At 41.2% G+C, this 20,205-nt stretch overlaps 1 long non-coding RNA gene across 1 annotated transcript in view; it reads left to right on the forward strand.

Moving 5' to 3' along the window:
* Positions 1–297: 297 nt before the first annotated feature.
* Positions 298–20,205, forward strand: part of LOC148126865 (uncharacterized) — a 49,125-nt gene continuing 29,217 nt past the window's right edge. The window contains exon 1 of the long non-coding RNA XR_015741410.1: positions 298–423. This is a non-coding gene — a long non-coding RNA (uncharacterized LOC148126865). The remainder of the gene's footprint in view (positions 424–20,205) is intronic.

Genomic DNA, 20,205 nt, shown 5'->3' on the forward strand with positions numbered 1-20,205 from the left:
TGGATTTTGTTCTGTTTCTTTGTGGGTTTTTTTTTTAACTTGCAGTTATGTGTGATTAAATAAATCTCTTGCCAAAGTAATCATATCTTGAGGAATGAGATTTTCTCATCCAGATACCTCCTGTAGTCCTGGCATTTATCCAGACAGTAAGCAGCAATCTAAGAACATTTCACAAAGCTGGGACAATAAACCACTGGTGAGAGACTTCTGGAAAAAGATGCCCATCTTTTTATCCATTTTGTATTTTTCACAGCACTCCTGAACAATTAAGATTTCAATCTTGCTTCTGGCTGATATATGGGACTAGGGATATTTTGTGGGAAGTGAGAAACTGGAAGAGGGATCCTTTTAATTCTCCAGGACTTCTTAATTACCTTTTGTATTCTTGACCATGAAACTTCCCAAACCATTTGTCAAAGCTGAGTAAGTATCATCTCACTTCTCTTTTTTTTTTTTTTTACCAGTTCATATCCAACAGGTGGAGCTGAATGTTGAAGTTCAAAATCTCAGTATTTTTCAAATGTCTCCATAAATACAGGTCTGTACAGAAGAGGTTCTTCTCCTGCATAAATTCCAAAAGATGGAATGTCTTTCTTGGAAGTAATGGTTGATGTGTTTAGAAAAAGATGATGATATATCTCTTTCCCTCTGCATGGTTTGAATAGTGGTTTTATTAATTGTGGGTGTATTTAATTTTTCCTTATGATGTTGAGTCTCCATGTCTGAACAAGAATGGAGTAAAGAAATCAAACCAATAAATAAACAACTAGCAGCAACCAATCGATCAATAAAAATAGCAGAAAAAACCAACAGCAGCAAGCAGAAGGTTCTTAAGTTAATGAACAGGAATGCTGGTGAAATATAGATTTCTTTAGTTTTTCCAAAACCATTGTTCTGGTTCCTTACTTTCATGGGTGACAAAAGGATAGTGGATTCTGTTTTATTGTTTTACTTCATTTCAGTTAACCCGTGGATCATTTACCAAATGGAAATTGGTGGTGGTTGAGAATACCGTGTTTCTCATATAATAAGGCTGGGTCTTATTTTTTTTTGAGCCCCCCAAAAATGGCTAGGCCATCTTTTCAGGGGGTGACTTAATTCCTCCCCCCCCCTTGCATCTTCGGGCAGGCGGCGACGGCTTGGATGTTGACCTCGGCATTGGTGGGGCACTTCGTATCGGGGTCAACACAGGCAGCACCATATCTGGGTGTGCAACAAAAGTACTTCCTACCGGCAAGCCCCCCCACCATTCCCCCCATTTCGCATGTTTTAATATAGGCCTTAATTTGGGGGGAGGGGCTTAATTTCATTTCATGCCTATAAAACATGCTGGGACTTCCTATTGGGGGAGGCCGTATTGTTGGAGAAACAGGGTACAATTCATACAAGATACAGTTGCAAAGTTGGCACCAGCCTTAAATCAGTGATGCCTATCAGCCCTGACATCTTTTCACACTGATGTCAACAAACCTAAAGAGGATTAAGTCTAGTGCTAAGCAAAATAAGGCAGCTTATCCCATTGCACTGGCAAGGTTTAGCTGTGTCTGGGCTGCTTTCATCCCATCTCCTCATCTTTCAGTTCACAATAAACACTATAGAATGGCAGTGCTACTCTAGATTAGAGATGAAGAACAATTGACAATGACAAGGGATCCCTAGCAGGAAGTAACTAACCAGGATGTACACTAGCTAGTATTGATCCTTTCCCCCCCCAAATCTGTGAGTTTTTATAAGGTGGCTATTGTTCCTCATGCCATTGGTTACTGAATCTACTTACCTAATCATAGCTATTTACAAATAAAGGCAGCTTGGCTTAATAAATAACTGTTTCATGTCAGCACTCAGTTTTGTCTTGCTGGAAGTAAATGATTTTGTATATGTGTACAGGAATAGCACCAAAGCTGTTGCCTTCTTGGTTTCAAGCAAGTATAACTAATTTTTACTACCAGATTCCTTGTTGTTAGACATATATATTTCCTCACATATGCATAAGTACTAATGTTTGGAAACAACACGCAATTAAATATACATATTTGTTTGTTTGAGTTTTTAATGTATCATCCCTTAAAATCTGGCAGGCCAGTTAAAAGGGATTTGAGTATATCTGTTGCCTTTAGCAAAGTTTCTTAAGAAATATAAGAATGGGAAAATAAATCTCTGGGTACAAGATAGCCCCTAAAACTGGACTCTTTTCTCCCTGCCTCCCTGGGACTGTCAAACTCCACAAACAAAAAGACTTGTTGGAAGTAATCATTTCATCTTTTGGGCTAGAGAACTGGCTTGACTGCTTGAATTTTTGAAGCTTAATAGATAAGATGAAGGAAGAAATTTTACCTCCAGCAAGTCTCTTAGGCACAAAAAAAGCTGTCTTTGTGTTGAGCTGTTTGCTCATTTTTGGCTTGGACTCCATTTCCTCAGTCCTGTATGTGGTGTCTTATGTTACTGCATTTCACTTTCCCCAAGGCCATCAAGGGGGCCAAAATCAATTTTCCAAAGGCAAACAGGCCAAAATATACAATGGGACTGGAGTTCTGAATACAGGATAATTTTACAGAGTGGCAAAACATGTTTGTCACACTTGGCCTTCTATGAAGACCTAATCAAAGTGTAAAACAAGCACCAAATGGTTAATCTCAGAATAAGCAACTCCAACAAAGCAGCTTTTGCATATGGATCTATGTAAAATCCTGCTGGATTGGGCTGAAAACTCAGCAAAGCATCTGTTTCCCACTATGATCAACAGGATGCATCAAAGACATCTGTAAGTAGGATATGAACACTCTCAGTCATATACCTTAAATTCATTTTTGGTTTTGCTTTTTGTTTTTAAAAATGATCTACTACATAGATAAATGCATAAAATGTTCTTTGCCAGAATACATAAATGATTTGCCATTGCTTTCTTTAGAAGGATTTTGTCAACTCTCCCATTTAGCCTTCAGCTCTGGTATTTCCTAGTAGCCTCCTATCCAAATACTAACCATGTGTGACCTTACTTAGCTTTAGGGTCAAGAAAGCTTATACTTACTGTAGTTAATCTATCAAATCAACAGTTGCTTTGGGATATGTAGACTTCACTAAAAGCAGCCATCATCAAAAATGTTACCCACTGAATTCCTATGACAGAGAATTCCATAATTTGTCTACTATGTCAAGCAGTATCTCTGAATCAATATTTAGCTCCACTAGATAAGCTTACCTATTTGAATTAAGAATTCAAAATTGAAATAAGACCAATATTTCTCTATTCATTTTATCCACAATTTATGTACTTAAATGCAAGTATCATATTCCCATTCACTTTCCATTTTTCCCTAGTATTTGATGTAATAACCATGGAGTCCAAGCTGGGAACCTCTCAGAGAGGTTATTTAGAAATAAAACATAGGTCCTGTGGGAGAAGGTTCAACATAATTTCTAGAAAGACAAGCCCTATAGAGCATGGGTCTCGAACCTTGGCAACTTTAAGCCTAGCAGACTTTAAGCCTGGCAGACTTCAACCTCCAGAATTCCCCAGCCAGCCGGCTGGGGAATTCTGGGAGTTGAAATCAGCCAGGCTTAAAATTGCCAAGGTTGGAGACCCCTGCTGTAGAGCAACTCTTTAGAATTCTTTGGATGCCAACTAATTATTGGCAGATATTGTTTACTTGAGCTTTCAGAAGCTTTTGATAAAGTCCCTCACCAAAGACATCTTTGCAAACTGGGCAGCAACAAGACAAAAGAACTCTTAGGAAAATAAGAAAAAGCAAAGAATAGCAACAAACAAATACTTTAGGCTCTGAAAGGATGTGACTTTGGGGAATTGGTTAAGGATTAATGAGATTGAAAAATGTGCTAAAGTCAGCAATATTAATGTTAAAATAAACAGTGGTAGGTTCCCAGAAAAATCTCTCCAAATTGGAGAATTGACATCAATATGGAAAATGCAAATCAAAGTAAGCAAAAAAAAAAAAATCAATATATCCCAATTTAACATATGATTATTGAGACAGACCAAGAGATCCTGAGGTCATGGTTGCTAGCTTCAAACAAATGTTGACCAATCATTGACTGTGGTTTAAAAAAAAAATATTGGGAAGTATTGAGATTTGTGTAAGACTTCCATACAATTCTATGTTATGAGTATGGTTAGAGTACAGAGTACAGTTCTGATCAGTGTGATTCAGTTGCTGAATTGGAAATGATACAAACAGCAGCCTATTTAGCAAGGATAAATCACATTAAAGAAAAATCACATGCTGTTACTCTTTACTTTAGAAAAATGGTGTGGGATTGGCAAAAATGTTTAATTTAAATCCAAATTATTGGAAGTGTGGGAAAGAAAAAGGCATTTATTTTCATATTTGGTAGACATGCCCGGAAGTGAAGAAATACTGGAATACAATCAGACAATGGGGAGAGGAAGTTATAAATCAGAAAACTGAATTTAATCCAGATTTTTTTTAATTAGGTATAATAACACAAAAATGCAGTTAAAAAGATATGTAAATGATATTACACATACTAACTAGCTGCAAGGATTTCGTATGCACAACTTTGGAAGGAGAAAAGGATACCATCAGAGGGCATGGTTATAAAGAAAATAATAAACTGTATAGAGATGGACAGGCTAACATTGAAGTTAAAACACAAAGAAGATTCAATATATCATAGAGCCTGGGATGCCTGCTATGAGTGGTTTAGAAATAAAAAGAAAATAAAATGGCAATAAGGAAAAGAATGAGGAAGTATGTAAATATGTCTATAGGTTATAAAAAAGATTGAAGTGTAAGATGAAATACATTGATTTGTAACAAGAATAAGATGTAATGGTAATGGAATAAGTCACCCTATATTGAAAAATGTAAGGAAATGTAAAAGATGTCTTGATGTGGATAACAATGCATATAGTTTTATTTTATGTTTTTAAACTTTGGAAAATTAATAAAATATTTAAAAAAGAAAAAGAAAAATAGTGTGGGAACATAATGGAGATGCATAAAATAATGCATCATGGGAAATGGAAAGAAAGAGAATGGTTCTTCCTTTTGCTTTTACACTAGGCTTTAAGGCCTAGTGATGGTTCAATATTATCTGAATACCAGAGGCAGCATGCTTCCAGCTGAGATAATTTAACAGAGGATCAGTTTCTCCAGGTCCAATAATCAGAACGGTCAAGTGCTGCCTCCAATATTAGAGGCAATCTGTCTCTTGATATCAGTTGCAATTAAATTAATGGGGAACGTTGCTGCTTCCATCTTATGCTTATGCATTTTCCATAGATCTCTGTTGCAGCTGAAGAAACAGAATGATGGACTAAAGAGTCAATGAATACTTCAGCTTCAGCCATAACAATACAAGAGCACATAATAGATACAAACTCAAGGTTAATCACACCAAACTTGATTGCAGGAAATACGACTTCAGCAACAGAGTGGTCAATGTCTGGAATACTCTACCTGACTCTGTGGTTTCTTCCCCAAACCCCAAAAACTTTAACCTTAGACTTTCTACTGTTGACCTCACCCCTTTCCTAAGAGGTATGTAGGGGGAGTGTATAAGCGCACCAATGTGCTTACTGTCCCTGTCCTACTGTTTCTTTTATTTTTCTTATATGTATCCATTAATAACTTATGTTTTTACTTATACCTATTATCTTGTAAGCAGTTGACAAACCAAATAAAATAAAATAAAAATAAATGTCCTTAACCTTTTCACATAGAAGAGGTGATCCAGCCCCATATTGCTGCTTTATTCAGAGAGGCTAACTGGCTACTGAAAATTAGGTTTATACAATCAGATGAGAAGTTTACCATAACTCTATAAATACCCTGTGCCACAACTTCTGAGTTTTTGCAGCTTCTAGTTCAAAGAGGAACAATTAAGATTTTTTGGTTCTTTATTTGGTGCCTGTTTCAGAGCTTGTTTGTGCCATGCCAGAGGTCAGTTGATATTCCTGGTTTTTGCACTTCTCTTGCAGAGCATGCAACAATACTCATACATTTCAATTATTAAATAATCAGTTAATCTGGCTATTTAGGGACAGTTATAAATATGCTCTAAAGACAACATCTTTTAGAAGCTGGTTACCATACAATATAAATAATGAACTATGACAAAACAATCCAGTAAACAATTTTAAAACTAGTCAAAATCTAATTTGCTAGACTAAAACTTGCCAGAGATAAATCAGTAGAGAACATCCTACATAAATGACATTTATGTAGGACAAGTCCTACATAAACGTCAGCAGGAAATAAGTTTCATAAGTGTGATGGCACCACTTTTTTTACTGGTGCTTTCACCAAAAAGAGCTTTGTTTTGGATCAAATGGATATTCTCAAAGTTGGGCAAGTCAAACATGACTTAGTTGGTGATTTCAGAGATGGGGCAGGTTTGTAAATAAATTAAGACTGAAAACAGTTTAAACAGTATTGACTCTCTGAAAATGAGCTTGTCTCCTACTGATTGCATGGTGATGTCCCATATAGAAATGGTTTGCTATTAACTTCTTTCAATTTTATTTTTGAAACTTCCCAATCTAAATGACAATCCTGGAATTTCCTGGTGGAAAGTACTGGCTGGACTACCTCTCCTTAGTCTAAGAGGTTATCCAATATCAACTAAATGCTGTCACTTGATATGACTTAAAGATACAGTATATAACAGCACTGAAAATTATGTTTGGTTAAATAATTAGTTAACCAGTGAAGTACCATTGAGATTTATTAGACTTAATTATTTTCTTAAGTGTATAATTCCACTCAAGCTAGAGTTGTGCCTGATGTCTTTTATTTCAGCTGTTAGGAAGGTAGCAGAAAAATAAGCTTCAGTAAAATTGTCTTTGTCTTTCATCATCACTTCTTTATAGCAGTATGATCTGTAGAACATAAATGTAATTGATTTCAGTGGAGTGTAAGCACCCTTCCATTCCTGGGAAGGTATTTATTGACTCTAACTAACTAGCAGTCAGCACGGGTTTGTTAAAAACAGATCATGCCAAACCAATCTTATTTCATTCTTCAACACAGTGACTAAATTAGTAGACCAGCAAAATACTGTGGACATAATATATTTAGATTTCAGCAAGGCATTTGATAAAGTAGACCACAACCTACTTCTTAGTAAGCTAGAAAAAAGTGGAATAGAAAGCACCACCACTAAATGGATTCTCAACTGGCTGGCAAACCGTACTCAATGAGTAGTCCTTAATGGGTCTAAGTCTACATGGAGGGAAGTAAGCAGTGGGGTGCCACAAGGTTCCGTCTTAGGCTCTGTACTCTTCAATATCATCATTAACGACTTAGATGAGGGAATAGATAGGGAACTTACCAAATTTGCAGATGATACTAAGCTGGCAGGAATAGCTAATACCCAAGAAGATAGGCTCAAGATCCAGATGGATCTTGACAGACTAGAACACTGGGCCATATCTAACAAAATGAAATTCAATATAGAGAAAAGTAAAGTCCTACACTTAAGCAAGAAAAACCAAAAGTATACATATAGACTGGGTGAAACCAGGCTCAATAGCAGTAACTGAGAGAGGGATCTTGGAATCTTAGTGGACAGCCAGCTAAATATGAGCCAGCAGTGTGCAGCAGCCACCCAAAAAGCTAATGCAATCCTAAATTGCATTAACAGAGGGATACAGTCAAGATCAAGGGAAGTACTAATACCACTCTATAAAGCCTTAGTAAGACCACACCTAGAGTACTGCATCCAGTTTTGGTCACCACATTATAAAAAAGACGTTGAGACTCTAGAAAAAGTACAGAGAAGAGCAACAGGATGATTAGGGGACTGGAGACTAAGGCATATGAAGAACGGTTACAGTAACTGGGCATGGCAATTCTAGTGAAGAGAAGGACCAGGAGACACATGATAGCAGTCTTCCAATATTTGAGGAGCTGCCACAGGGAGGAAGGGGTCAAGCTATTTTCTAAAGCTCCTGTAGGCCAGACAAGGAATAATGGATGGAAACTGAACAAGGAGAGATTTAACCTGGAAACAAGGAAAAACTTTCTGACAGTGAGAACAATCAACCAATGGAACAGCTTGCACTCAGAAGTTGTGGGAGTGCCATCAGTTGAGACTTTCAAGAAGAGATTGGACTGCCATTTGTCAGAAATGGTATAGAGTCTCTCGCTTGGGTGGGGGGTTGGACTAGATGACCTACAAGATCCCTTCCAATTCTGATTATCTGTATCTGACTCTCCTGCATCATGTGTTCTGATATCTGCAAAAGGATAATGTTTTTATTCTTTGTTTTTGTATTCCAATGGTATGGCCCTTTCTTCAGGAAAATTGCCTTGGAGCACATCTTGGATAAGATCTATAGACCAAATTAAATTATCTTTTTGCATTGTTTTCTATCAACCTTTCATACCCTTTTAGTACTTTTATGTTTCAATATGGCGACTTTAGATATGTTCGATTGAAACTCTTCTAATTCCCTAGTAAAGGGGTTATACAGTAGTAAAATGCATCTGAAAAACCCCAAGTTGTAGAAGACTACTTCAAGTTTTCTTTTTATTGTGGTACAATGAACTCTTTAAAAAGAAGACATTCCTTATATAAGTGTACCCTTACCAGGAGTGGCCACTTATGGAAAGACTGTTATTAAATCCAGGCAACCCTCATTTTTAAGCACTTGGTTTTTTGCCCATGAATATCTCCGCCAAGGTGTCATACGACGCCTCTTTTTCTTCCTGAACTGCACTTAAAAAAAAAAAAGTCTGTCATTTTCATATCACTACTGTGATCGAACAATAAGGGAAAATCTTATGGCTTCCTTCAGGACCTCTGGAGAATTTGAAACTGAAACTTCAAAGACATAAGACACACATGGAGTAAGAAAGCATACCAAACAGACATTGTGGGTACAGGATGTTCTTTAGAGTAGAATAGCTACTTAGTCCTCAGTGACTTATTGTGATATTATGGGACTCATGTGTACTCAAGAACTCTATTCAGAAATTATTAAAATATTTGGCCATATCTGCAAGCCAGTGCTAAGCCATACCACCCAAAGTTATATATGTTCAGAGGCAGGGAAAGTGAAAAAGCCCATAGAGAAGGACCATTCTTCTATTTGCTCATTTGTAGACCTGCTGCACCAGACGGCATTACCTGATGGATCTTCATGAACCTTGACAGAAATTAAGTAGGATCAGGCTTACTTAGATGGGAGACCACAGGAAATCTCAGGACTATAGCTAGTCTAGGACATCAAACAAATACCCTGGCAGAAGGTAACAGCAACTCGCTTCCGTGTTATTCTCAAGAACTTGTGACCTGGGGCCCTTTATTGTCACTCCTTTGAATTCCTGTGGAGATTTTTTGCACTTTTTTTTCATATGATAAACATTCACAGACACCCAAATCTGCAAAGAGAATACTGGCCTATGGCAAGAGGAGGAACTGTTTGATAGATATATAGATAGTGGAGCTACATAATGGCACAATCGTATTCCCTGTGAGTATGCCTTGAGAGCAGGGGTGGGATTCTACTGGTTCAGACCAGTTTGGGCAAACTGGATGTTACAGTTACATCTGGTTTGCTGAACCAGTATTTCAACCAACCGGCTGGCCCCTCCCACCCTGCCACTCCCCTCCCAGAGTCTCCACACAGCCCATTTTCGAAAACAGCCTCCCCCAGGCTCTGGAGGCCCACCGGAAGCTGGAAACAGGAAGTTCAAGTAGGCCATGCCCACCATGCCCATGCCCACCAGCAACTGGGCAGGAAACCAGTTGTGGGATTTTTGAATCCCACCCCTACTTGAGAGAGCCCGTATTTCATTTTCATATCATGCTATACTGCGTTGCAAAACACATACTTGTTCATTGTGGCAAAGGCAGGCATTACATCTCTGTGTAAACGGTTCACCAAAGACTCTTCTTGAACTATTGTTTGTGATGCCAATAGAACTTGGTGCCCTTATTACAAAGTAAAAATACAATTTTCATTGTCTTGTCAAACAGTTAGTGTTAAGTTTGGGCAATGAGAGGCTGAACCAGAGCATGAGTGCAACAATACTTTATTATAACAATAAAGGGCTGACCGTGCTTGCCACGCCTGGAACTGGCTCGCAGCAATCAGCGACTGGTTGGACCCCACAGCCTGCTTTTATAGCTGGCTGCTGGGGAGAACCAACCAATGAGGAAAAGGGGGAAGAACGCCCACACAAAGTGAGTGGACCTGAGTGAGAACTCCTAGAGTTCTCAGGACATAACACCCCTTCCCCCAGATGCGAACATGCATAGTCTTTGAGGTAGGCAGGAGGTTTATGTTGGCGCCGGGCACGGCGTAGCTCTGGGACGTCGTCTGTCCGTCCGGGGTCTGCCTGGGCAGGCGGAGTCGGCAAAGTGTCACCAGTGTGCCCCTCGGTTCGGGCCTGCCTGGGGCTCGTAGGGTTGATCACTGGGGATGTGCTCCCGTAGACTGGATCGGGCTGGTCAACTGTCTGGGCGCCGCTGTCTGTGTTCGGGCTTTCGGAACCGACTGTAGGTGTGAACTGATCGCTGGGCGTGATGTGGATGTGAGGCTGAGGATGAAACCTCCCCTCGTCTTGTGCCTCTGGGTCCCTGCTGGCGATGGTGCTGAGGCGTCTACGCAGTTGGTCTATGTGCCTTCTCCAGACGCGACCATCCTCCAGTCTGACCCGTACGACCGCGGCCCGGTGATAGCTACGATCTCGCCGGGATCCACAGGGGTCTCCAGCGAAGTTCCTCGCGAAAACTGGCTCCTGTAAGATAAAATGTCTAACCCCGATGTGGGCGAGGGAGAGTCAGGGCAGTATTGTGGGTGTAGTCTGTCCAATACAGTCCTCAGACGCCTGCCCATCAGGAGCTCAGCTGGGGACTTATTGGTGACTGAACAAGGAGTTGAGTGCTGGCTCATCAGGAACCGCGCGAGTTTGTGGTGCCAGTCATCCTTGTTGAACCTTGCCAGGGCTTCTTTAGTGGTCCTGATGGCCCTTTCAGCCAATCCGTTACTGGCAGGATGAAATGGGGCTGTGAAAATGTGGCGGATACCCAGGTTGGCAGCGAAGCGGCTGAACTCAGTCGATGTGAACTGTGGGCCATTGTCGGAGACAATGGAGTCAGGTAGCCCATGCGTTACGAACAGGCGTGTTAACACGTTGGTGATTGCTAGTGTGGTGGTCGTGGATAGCTGCGCTCACGTCAATCCATTTGGAATAGGCGTCCCGACCACTAGGAACATCTTCCCATGCAGAGGGCCGGCCAGGTCGATGTGAATTCTGGACCACGGAGCGCTGGCGCTTTCCCATCTAGTAGGGGTGGCAATGGGGGAGCAGGACGGGATTCCTGGCAAATGCTGCAGGAACTTACCCAATTGACAATGTCCTCGTCTAGACCCGGCCACCACACGTAGCTGCGTGCTAACGCCTTCATTCTCACGATGCCAGGATGTCCCTCGTGCAGCGCTTCCAGAACTCGGAGTGCGCAGTGAGGCCGGGATGACCACTCGAGTGCCCCATAGTAGACAGCCCTGCAGACTGGACAACTCCTGCATGCGAGTCTTAAAGGTGTGAATTTGTTATCAACATTGCCACCCGGCCACCCCCTCCTCACCCAGTCGAGCACCTGGGCGGCGTTTGGTCTGCCTTGGTTTTAGCAGCAATGTCCAGGGCAGTGATGGGTAGGTCCAACTGGGTGATCTCGAAAATAGCGTGGACAGGAGCAGGGTCTTCAGCCGGGCCGGCAAGGGGCAGCGACTGAGTGCGTCAGCGTGGGACAGTGTTTTACCCGGGCGGTGTATAAGTCTGTAGGAGTAGGCTGCTAGGAAGAGAGTCCACCTTGTCATCCTAGGGAGAGGACTTGAGGGGTCTGCTTGTCCCGGCTAGTAGGCCCAGGAGGGGTTTGTGGTCCGTGACCAGCTCGAAAAAATGGCCAAAAGGAATTCGTGAAATTTTTCACGGCTGCAACAACTGCTAGGGCTTCCTTATCGATCTGGCTGTAATTGCGCTCCGTTGCAGAGAGCGTCCTTGAGAAAAAGCGATGGGAGCCTCGGCGCCATTGGGAAGCCTGTGACTTAGTACCGCCCCAATTCCAAAAGGGGCGTCTGCTGCCAGTACTAAAGGGAGGTTAGGGTCGAATTGAATAAGTACCGCCTCTGGCGTGAGTAGTGATTTGTGACGGCGTGAAAAGCATGGTCTTCTTTGTGCCCCCAGTGCCACGGTGACTTTTTATCCAGTAATCTGTGTAGGGGTTCAGCTACTGATGCTTTATGGGGCAAAAGGATGCGTAAAAGTTCAATAGCCCCAGAACGCCTGTAGTTCAGTTTTGGAGGTTGGAGTGGGTGCCTCGTGGATTGCCTTAACCTTGGACTCCAGGGGTGAATGCCAGAGGCGTCAATTTTATAACCCAGAAAGTCCACCTGTCTAGTGGCAATGGCACATTTTCTTTTTTCAACTTGAGGCCATGCTGTCTGAACCTCTCTAACACAGCTCGAACTCTTTGGAAGAGTTGGGGTCTGTCCCTGGCCGAGACTAAGATGTCGTCGAAGTAGGGTGCTACACCAGGAGGCCCTGCAAAATCCGCTCCATGAGGATTGAAAAATACCGAGGCAACACTTACGCCAAATTGGAGCGCTTGCATCGGAAGGCACCCCTGTGAGTGACAATTGTCTGGAGTTCCGCTGTTTGGTTATCTACAGGGAACTGCTGATATGCTTGAGACATGTCCAATTTAGCAAAATGCTGCATGGTTGAATGTGTGTAATAAGTGCTGGATAGCGGGCACAGGATAAGCGCTAACTTGTAGAAATTTATTGATTGTCATCTTGTAGTCCGAGCAAATTCTCAGGCTACTGTCTTTTTGAGGGTGTGACAATGGCGTCTCCCATTTGGCGAAATCTGTTGGCTCAATGACCCCTTGTTTTAATAGTTTATCCAATTCCGCATCTAGTTTTGGCCGAATAGCAAATGGGACCCTCTGCGGTTTTAGCCTGATTGGGACTGCTTGGGGTCAACTGAGAATGAGATGGGGGTACCGTTATAACACCCCAGCTCTTCGCTGAATACATCTGAGTAATCAGCGAATAAGAGTCAGTGTCTGAGGTTGAGACAGCATGGACTCCTGTTAGCCCTAGGCGAGATGGGGAAACCAATCGAGCCCCAATAAGGTGGGTAGATTGCCGTTAACTACCACTAGAGGTAGGTGACCTTTAAAAGCTTTAAAACTGACAAGAAACTTGCCTCTGCCGATTACAGGAATGGTCTTCCCCTGGTAGTCCTTCAGGCCAAACTGGCATCTCTGGAGCCGGCTAGTGGATAGGCTTGGTTGGAGCCTCTTGAGGGTGTTCCACGAGATAATTGAGGCGCTGACCCTGTGTCAGCCTCCATGCGGCACGGTTTACCTTCTAGGGAAAGCGGAGAGAAATTTTACTAACTGTGTGGCAAGTGTGCTTGGCAAGGTGGTGCGTGCGACAGTTCAATACTTGCCTCTGTGGTCCCGAGTGCGAGGGGGTGCCTTTGTGCTGCGCTTTGGGGGGGCTTGGCAGACTCTCGCGATGTGTCCCTTTTATGGCAGTTATTGCAGGTGGCTCCTTTAAACTTGCAGGTGGCCCTCTGATGAGATCCCCACAGGCTAGGCACAGGGTGATGTGCTTGGGTGGACCGATGTTTTCTTGTTTGGCTCCTACCTGCGGCCGTCTGTCGTTGAGAGAGGCGGTGGACTTCGTTTTCATCACTGATGGTTTCCTCTGCTACCACCTCCTTGGAGTGGACTGGGAAGTGATGTCAGCTTGGCACTTGGGCCCTGGATTTCGGTGGCTGAGTTTGTTGCCAGCTCAGCTGCCAAGGCCTCCTCGACTGCTTGTGCGAGGTTGAGGTCTTTTTGCGAGAAAGGCGCCTTTGCAGGTGGAGGTCCTTGACCCCGCAGACTAATTGATTGAGGAGCATGTCCTCCAGGTAGGTTCCAAACCCACAATGCAGTGCTGCTGTTCTGAGAGCGCCATATATTGATTGATGGTCTCCTTGCTCGGATTGCTTCCTCATACGGAAGGTGAATCTCCTGGCAATCTGTGAGGGCCTGGGGGAATAGTGGTTAGTGAGAATTTCAAGTAACTCAGACCACGGAGCGTTTTTCAACTCACGAGGAGCCACGAGTGCCGTGGCAATGTCGTGAGACGGTGGCTCCACAGTAGATTAGGAAATACGATTTTTCCGATGCTCCCCGCATCCGCCAGGCCAACTGCATCGATATAATGATTAAAGCGGTTCTTATACGATTCCCACTTCTCCTTGTCTGGTTTGAACGCGGGAAGACTGGATTGGAACTCATGGTGCTGGGACCGGTTGAACAACCTGTGGAAAAAATCTCTCTGGGGCAGCAGACAATGTTTTAGTGCCCGTGGTGGGCAAGTGATTTCAGCTCAGGAGAGGCTGTTTGCAATCCTCTCTTTCTCTCTGGGTTAACCACGTTTGGCCGTTAGCCTTTGATGGCGTTTGGATTCGCGCCTGTGTGGCGTCAGTGACTAGCTACAGCGCTGTGCTGTACCTTTTAGGTTTGAAATTCAAATGACAACCGTTTGAATTTCGCGCCTGATACTGAGCGGCTGCGGCTGCTTGGCGCTTCACTTTCCTGTAGCTGGGCTAACAAGCGGCTACAGGCGCTTCTAACTTTCGATTCTGACCGAATCTGGCTACGGATCAGCGTTTGCTTCTTATCGCTTGCTGGCCGCTTTCTCTGTCAGCGGATCAGCGTTTGCTCTTTTTGTTTGCTCTTTTTGTTTGCTGACCGCTCTCTCTGGCTGCGGATCAGCGTTTCTCTGCTCATGCCGATCGTTCTCTCTGGGCTGCGGATCGGCGGCTAGTGACTCAGTGGTTGCATGGTGCTTCTGGTAGCCATCCCATCCTCGTCGCCAGTGTTAAGTTTGGGCAATGAGAGGCTGAACCAGAGCATGAGTGCAACAATACTTTATTATAACAATAAAGGGCTGACCGTGCTTGCCACGCCTGGAACTGGCTCGCAGCAATCAGCGACTGGTTGGACCCCGCAGCCTGCTTTTATAGCTGGCTGCTGGGGAAGGAACCAACCAATGAGGAAAAGGGGGAAGAACGCCCACACAAAGTGAGTGGACCTGAGTGAGAACTCCTAGAGTTCTCAGGACATAACAGTTAGAGATATTGTACTCTACAGTTTTCAACATTCCTGCAGAAAGTTTACTTTGCCAACCAGACCAAAGTTCTGATGCATCTGCTGGGGTAGAAAGGATCACTTCACACAAGCTATTTAGGGAGAGGGTTGTGGTGGTAGATTCTGAGCATGCCCACCTTCAATTATTTAACCATGTTTGTCTATTAGTAACTATGACTGTCAAAAACAAAAGGCTCAAAATTTGTTTTGTGTCACAAATATACTTTTAAAACATAATCAGAAGGAAAGCACACACCAGGCACAAAGAATCACCTGTTCAGAAAATTTACTGCTCAAGCCTATACACAATAATCTAGTCGGCTAAAGTTCATTACTAAATTGGCATGAAGGGTCAATGGAATTCAAGATGGGTTGGACTTAGAACGTTTGTGACAATGGAATGACTCTAGGCTGATGATTTGTTTAGCTCCACCACCCCCACCACCCCCAGCTCTGCCTGTTCTTCTCCTACAGCACATAAATGCATGAAATTAGAAATTTATCATCCTTTCTTTTTAAAATTAGCAATATACTGTTTACAGAACACAAGACTCTCATTTGCTATACCAATTATTGTTTTAATGGACTTTACTGTTAATACTTTGTCTTTCATTTCAGTAAGATGCGTGGGCCTACAAAAAGGGAAAGGATAGCATAGTTAAACATTTTAAAATATGTATTTTTGTTTTTGTTTTCCCTATGTTTCTCTGATTTGGGGTTCTTTTTTCTTCTGTCATATATTAAAGCAACAGAAATTAAAAGGAAAAATAGGTAAATAACATCACTGTTGCACTTTAAGGGAAAAATAAAATTTGTTTTAGTGGTCATTTAAAAACTTTTTTTTAATCAAATCTAATTCCATATGAGTAGTGAATTTCAGTACTTGTTATGTCATTGCCTACACCGAAACCACAGAGGTGATTTACAGAAAGGCAGAATAATAGCATTAAAAACATTGGAAGATGAAGTCTTGGAAAACCTGAGTAGCTCTGAAATGTATGGTAACATAATTAATGGTGAATTCATGAGGCACAGTAATTCTAACATAATGCCTACTGTGGGTACAACCTGGGAAATGTTTTGGCCAATATTCTGACAAGATTTGCACAATGCATTAAACCATAATTCGTTTTCTTGTTTTTTCAGCAAAGTTTAACACCCTTTTGCACACATAATAGCAAGGTATAATAACTGCATTCACAGTAAATCAAAATAAAACAGACCATATTACATCTTAGCACAAAGCTGAGTCTAGGCATTGAGTCACCTAAAAATGCTCATCGTGTATTACGCTAAAAATGAAAGTTGAAGAAAGTTTCTTGCTGGCTATACGGTTCCAGTGCTTTACACCAGTTGGAATAAGTTCCTCTAAAAAGCCAGGCTCCTGAACTTATGCAATTTGGGGGAACTGAAATATCAGATCATAAACTTCTACTTTTCCTAAACCCAAGTGCTTCATCTGCATTTTAAAAGCTATTTCCCCTTTTCCATTAGTCTTAAAAATATCCGTTTTCAACTCCTTATGCAATCTTTTGAGTTTGAATTTCCTCATCCTTCTGCAAATAACAACAGCTTTCCCCCCAGCATCTGTCTGCACACTTGCTACCCTTGGGAGGTGTGCTTGACCTTTCCAAAAAGAAAGCTCAATCAAGTCTCAGAGGAATCTGGCAGCCAGCAATGCTGAGAAGGAATTCTAGCACCTCCTCAGAGAGGAAGAGGCAGACTGTAGCTTAATATGCCCTCATTGTATATGACATAGTAGGATTTCATCTGAATCAAGATTGGAATAATAAATACAAATGAATAATTGAAGTAAAACCTGTTCATTAATATGTACTGGCTAGTACATGAGTGTTGGATTCTGCTGTGTGCTGTCCAGCCAGTGTATGGGAATTGGATAGTTAGGTAGCAATTGTGAGCTGTCCCCTTAAGGGAATGCATCATGGTGAATGTAGTTAAGGTATCCTGGGAAATGTAGTCCATATCACGTGATCACATCTGTAATCCTGATTGGTCACTAAATTGATCCTCGATGGGTTGGAGGAGGTTTCCTCGCTCTTGGCTGAACTCACAGACTCGTGGTAACTGTTCTACTTCTATCACAACGATATGAGGGAAAAAGGATAGAAGATAACCATCATTTTACTTACAAGACAAATATGCAAACGATTTGTCATTAAAGAAGAACTTCATCACAAATGTGAGTTATGAGTATACCTGATGAACCAATAAAAGTACTTTGTTATGGATGTTTTGTTGAGTTTATCTATCTACATCTGTACAGAAAGACAAATCTACCACTGTACAGAATACAGAACATGCTGGCTGATTGTCAGTTATACTCTATTGACAATATCCTGGACATGTGGGTAAAAGAATTCATTGTCCTCAAAAATATTTAAGTGCAGAAACAAATAAGCGATAGAATCAGAGGAAATTGAGAAATCATTGGAAATAATGCCCTGGAGGATCGCTGAGTTTTCCAAAGTCATCTTCTGACTAAATTAAAGTGAGATTCATATGGAACCCTGTTTTTCTGGCTTGGGAATAACCAGATATGTTGCAATGACAATTTTCATAATTCTTACCAATATAGGCAGTAGTTACATTGGCTGAAAATTCCTAGAGTTTTTAACCCAACACATCTGGATGGGGTCAGATTGGGGTAGGCTGAATTACACTGTAATAAACTCCTCCCATAGAATGTGGTTTCTTAAATGCCTATCTAACAACCAGTTCACCACCCACCAGTTAATTCACATGGGTATTTTCAAAGGAGCCAATAGGAAAAGATGGCAAGAATAATGAACCATTCCAGAAGTCTTCCTTGGATGTTTGTTATTCCCTAAATTTGTCTTTCTTCTTGCAGATGTTTCATTATCAAACTAAGTAATATCATTGATGCATGGAGCATTGAAGTCAACATATTGTATTGAAGACCCCGAGAATTCAGCCCTGAGCTACAGATAGTCTCCAGAATTGTATTAATCCAGGCATGCTAGCTGATGGAATGCCACGTTGGCATTGCTTGGAATGATTCATGTTTTCCATGCTAATAAGAATTTGCTATAGGCACCATAATGTTCAATTCAATCAGCTTTAACTGAATCAACTAGCCAATATCACCTTATTGGTGCTTTTGTCCTTCTTCCACAGAGCTTCAATGCTATGTTACCAATAGTTTAAATTTCCTCCATGATGAATTTTAATTGTCCATTCAGGGCTGTACTCTAAAAGCTAGCAGATGGAGATGGGACAAAATTGTAATTTATATTAATTGTCTTGTTTAAAGAAGCCCTAAAAATCTGGCTCTATCCTCAGGCTGTGAATCAGAAAGGTAAATCTGTGTGATGCCTTGCCCTTTTGAATAGATGTTCAATAGGGGGGCTAGATCTTATTTTTGTTACAGTGTAAATCTTTATTTCAATTATTTGCTCTTTCTTGCAGTATTTTACAAACCGCAGTTATAGAACAGATAAGGGTGGCCTACAGATTCCACACACAATTTAATAGTTAATAGTTTCAGTAATCTAGTGTTCTTTTTTTTTTCTCCCATCACATAGAAATAATGATTTATAACAAGTTTTGGACATCTTTGTAAGCCAGATCCCAAACTTTCAGAGATTAAATGTAGCCTCAACTTATACGCCTTTATTTTAATGTCTACAAAATTACACATATGCACCTGGAAGAGCAAGAAGCCTTAAGATGGTTAGGCACTTATGAGAAGTTTATTTCTAGAAATGACTGGTGGATAATGTGCAGAAATGAAGTTGTAACATGACACATTTACAAGCATTGAGAAACTAATAAAGGAGAATATTCGTAGCTCAGAGTTGACATGAAGGGTCCTTGGTGCTCTCTGAGCCTGCTTGTTTTCTTGTAGACATTTTATTTATGTTTATTTATTTTTATTTATTTATTTTTGTCAATTGCTTACAAGATAATAGGTATAAGTAAAAACATAGTTATAAATACATGGATACATTTAAGAAAAATAAAAAAAACAAAAAAAAACAATAGGACAGTGATGGTAGGCACGTTGGTGTGCTTATGCACGCCCCCTACAGACCTCTTAGGAAAGGGGTGAGGTCAATAGTAGACAGTCTAAGGTTAAAGTTTTGGGGGTTTGGGAAAGAAATCACAGAGTCAGGTAGAGTATTCCAGACATTGACCACTCTGTTGCTGAAGTCGTATTTCCTACAATCAAGTTTGGTGCAATTAACCTTGAGTTTGTATCTATTGTGTGCTCTTGTGTTGTTGTGGTTGAAGCTGAAGTATTCATGACATTTGGTTATCCTAACTAGGTAACATCATCAGTGCTAGTGCTAGATTGCTAGTACTGCTGATGTTTCCTAATTTGGGTAATGAAATGTCTGCAAGAAAACAAGTAAAGGGAAACTTGATAGTTATTAAGGACAACTGTATCTATATCAATTTAATACAAAAATAGATTAAAAAGTGGCCTAAATGATTGCAGTTGGCATTAGAACTTTGGGAACAAGATCTCCAGTTCACTGTGACATATTTCCGTAGCACCAAAAGGGGTGGAAGTTGAGTAGGTTTTATGCTAATTGTTAATGATCATGTTTCATGGTGTGTTTATGTCTCATGATGCTAACTGCCAGGTGTCTAATGATGGCAGTATATAAAATTGACAAATAATAAAGAAATGGGATGTCTAACGAAAAGCATATGCCCATGGACATTTTCCTTGGTATCTGCCTGGCTGCCTGTCCTGCTTGGCTTTAATTTCTATTAAAGATTCATTTCTAGAAACAAATAAGAAAAATCAGCATATCTCAATTGAAAGTAACTGCCTGTAGTATATTATTTTTATTTACTGTATCAGAATGCATCTAGGCCTCATGTTGAACCCGCTGACTTTTCTTATAAAATAAAAATGCTTATTGCAGCCTATCTACTTTCTCTATGAAAGAACATCCTGAAATCTAAGGATGATATTGGCTGATATTGAGAAACACTGATCCATGACGTGCTCTCAAAATTCCAAATATGTCTATTGACCTCAAATATTCCTATCCCTGACACAGCAATTTC

Source organism: Pseudonaja textilis, chromosome 2 (genome assembly GCF_049901715.1).
Source record: "Pseudonaja textilis isolate UNSWEBS1 chromosome 2, rPseTex1.2, whole genome shotgun sequence".
NCBI classification, from domain to species: Eukaryota; Metazoa; Chordata; class Lepidosauria; order Squamata; family Elapidae; genus Pseudonaja; species Pseudonaja textilis.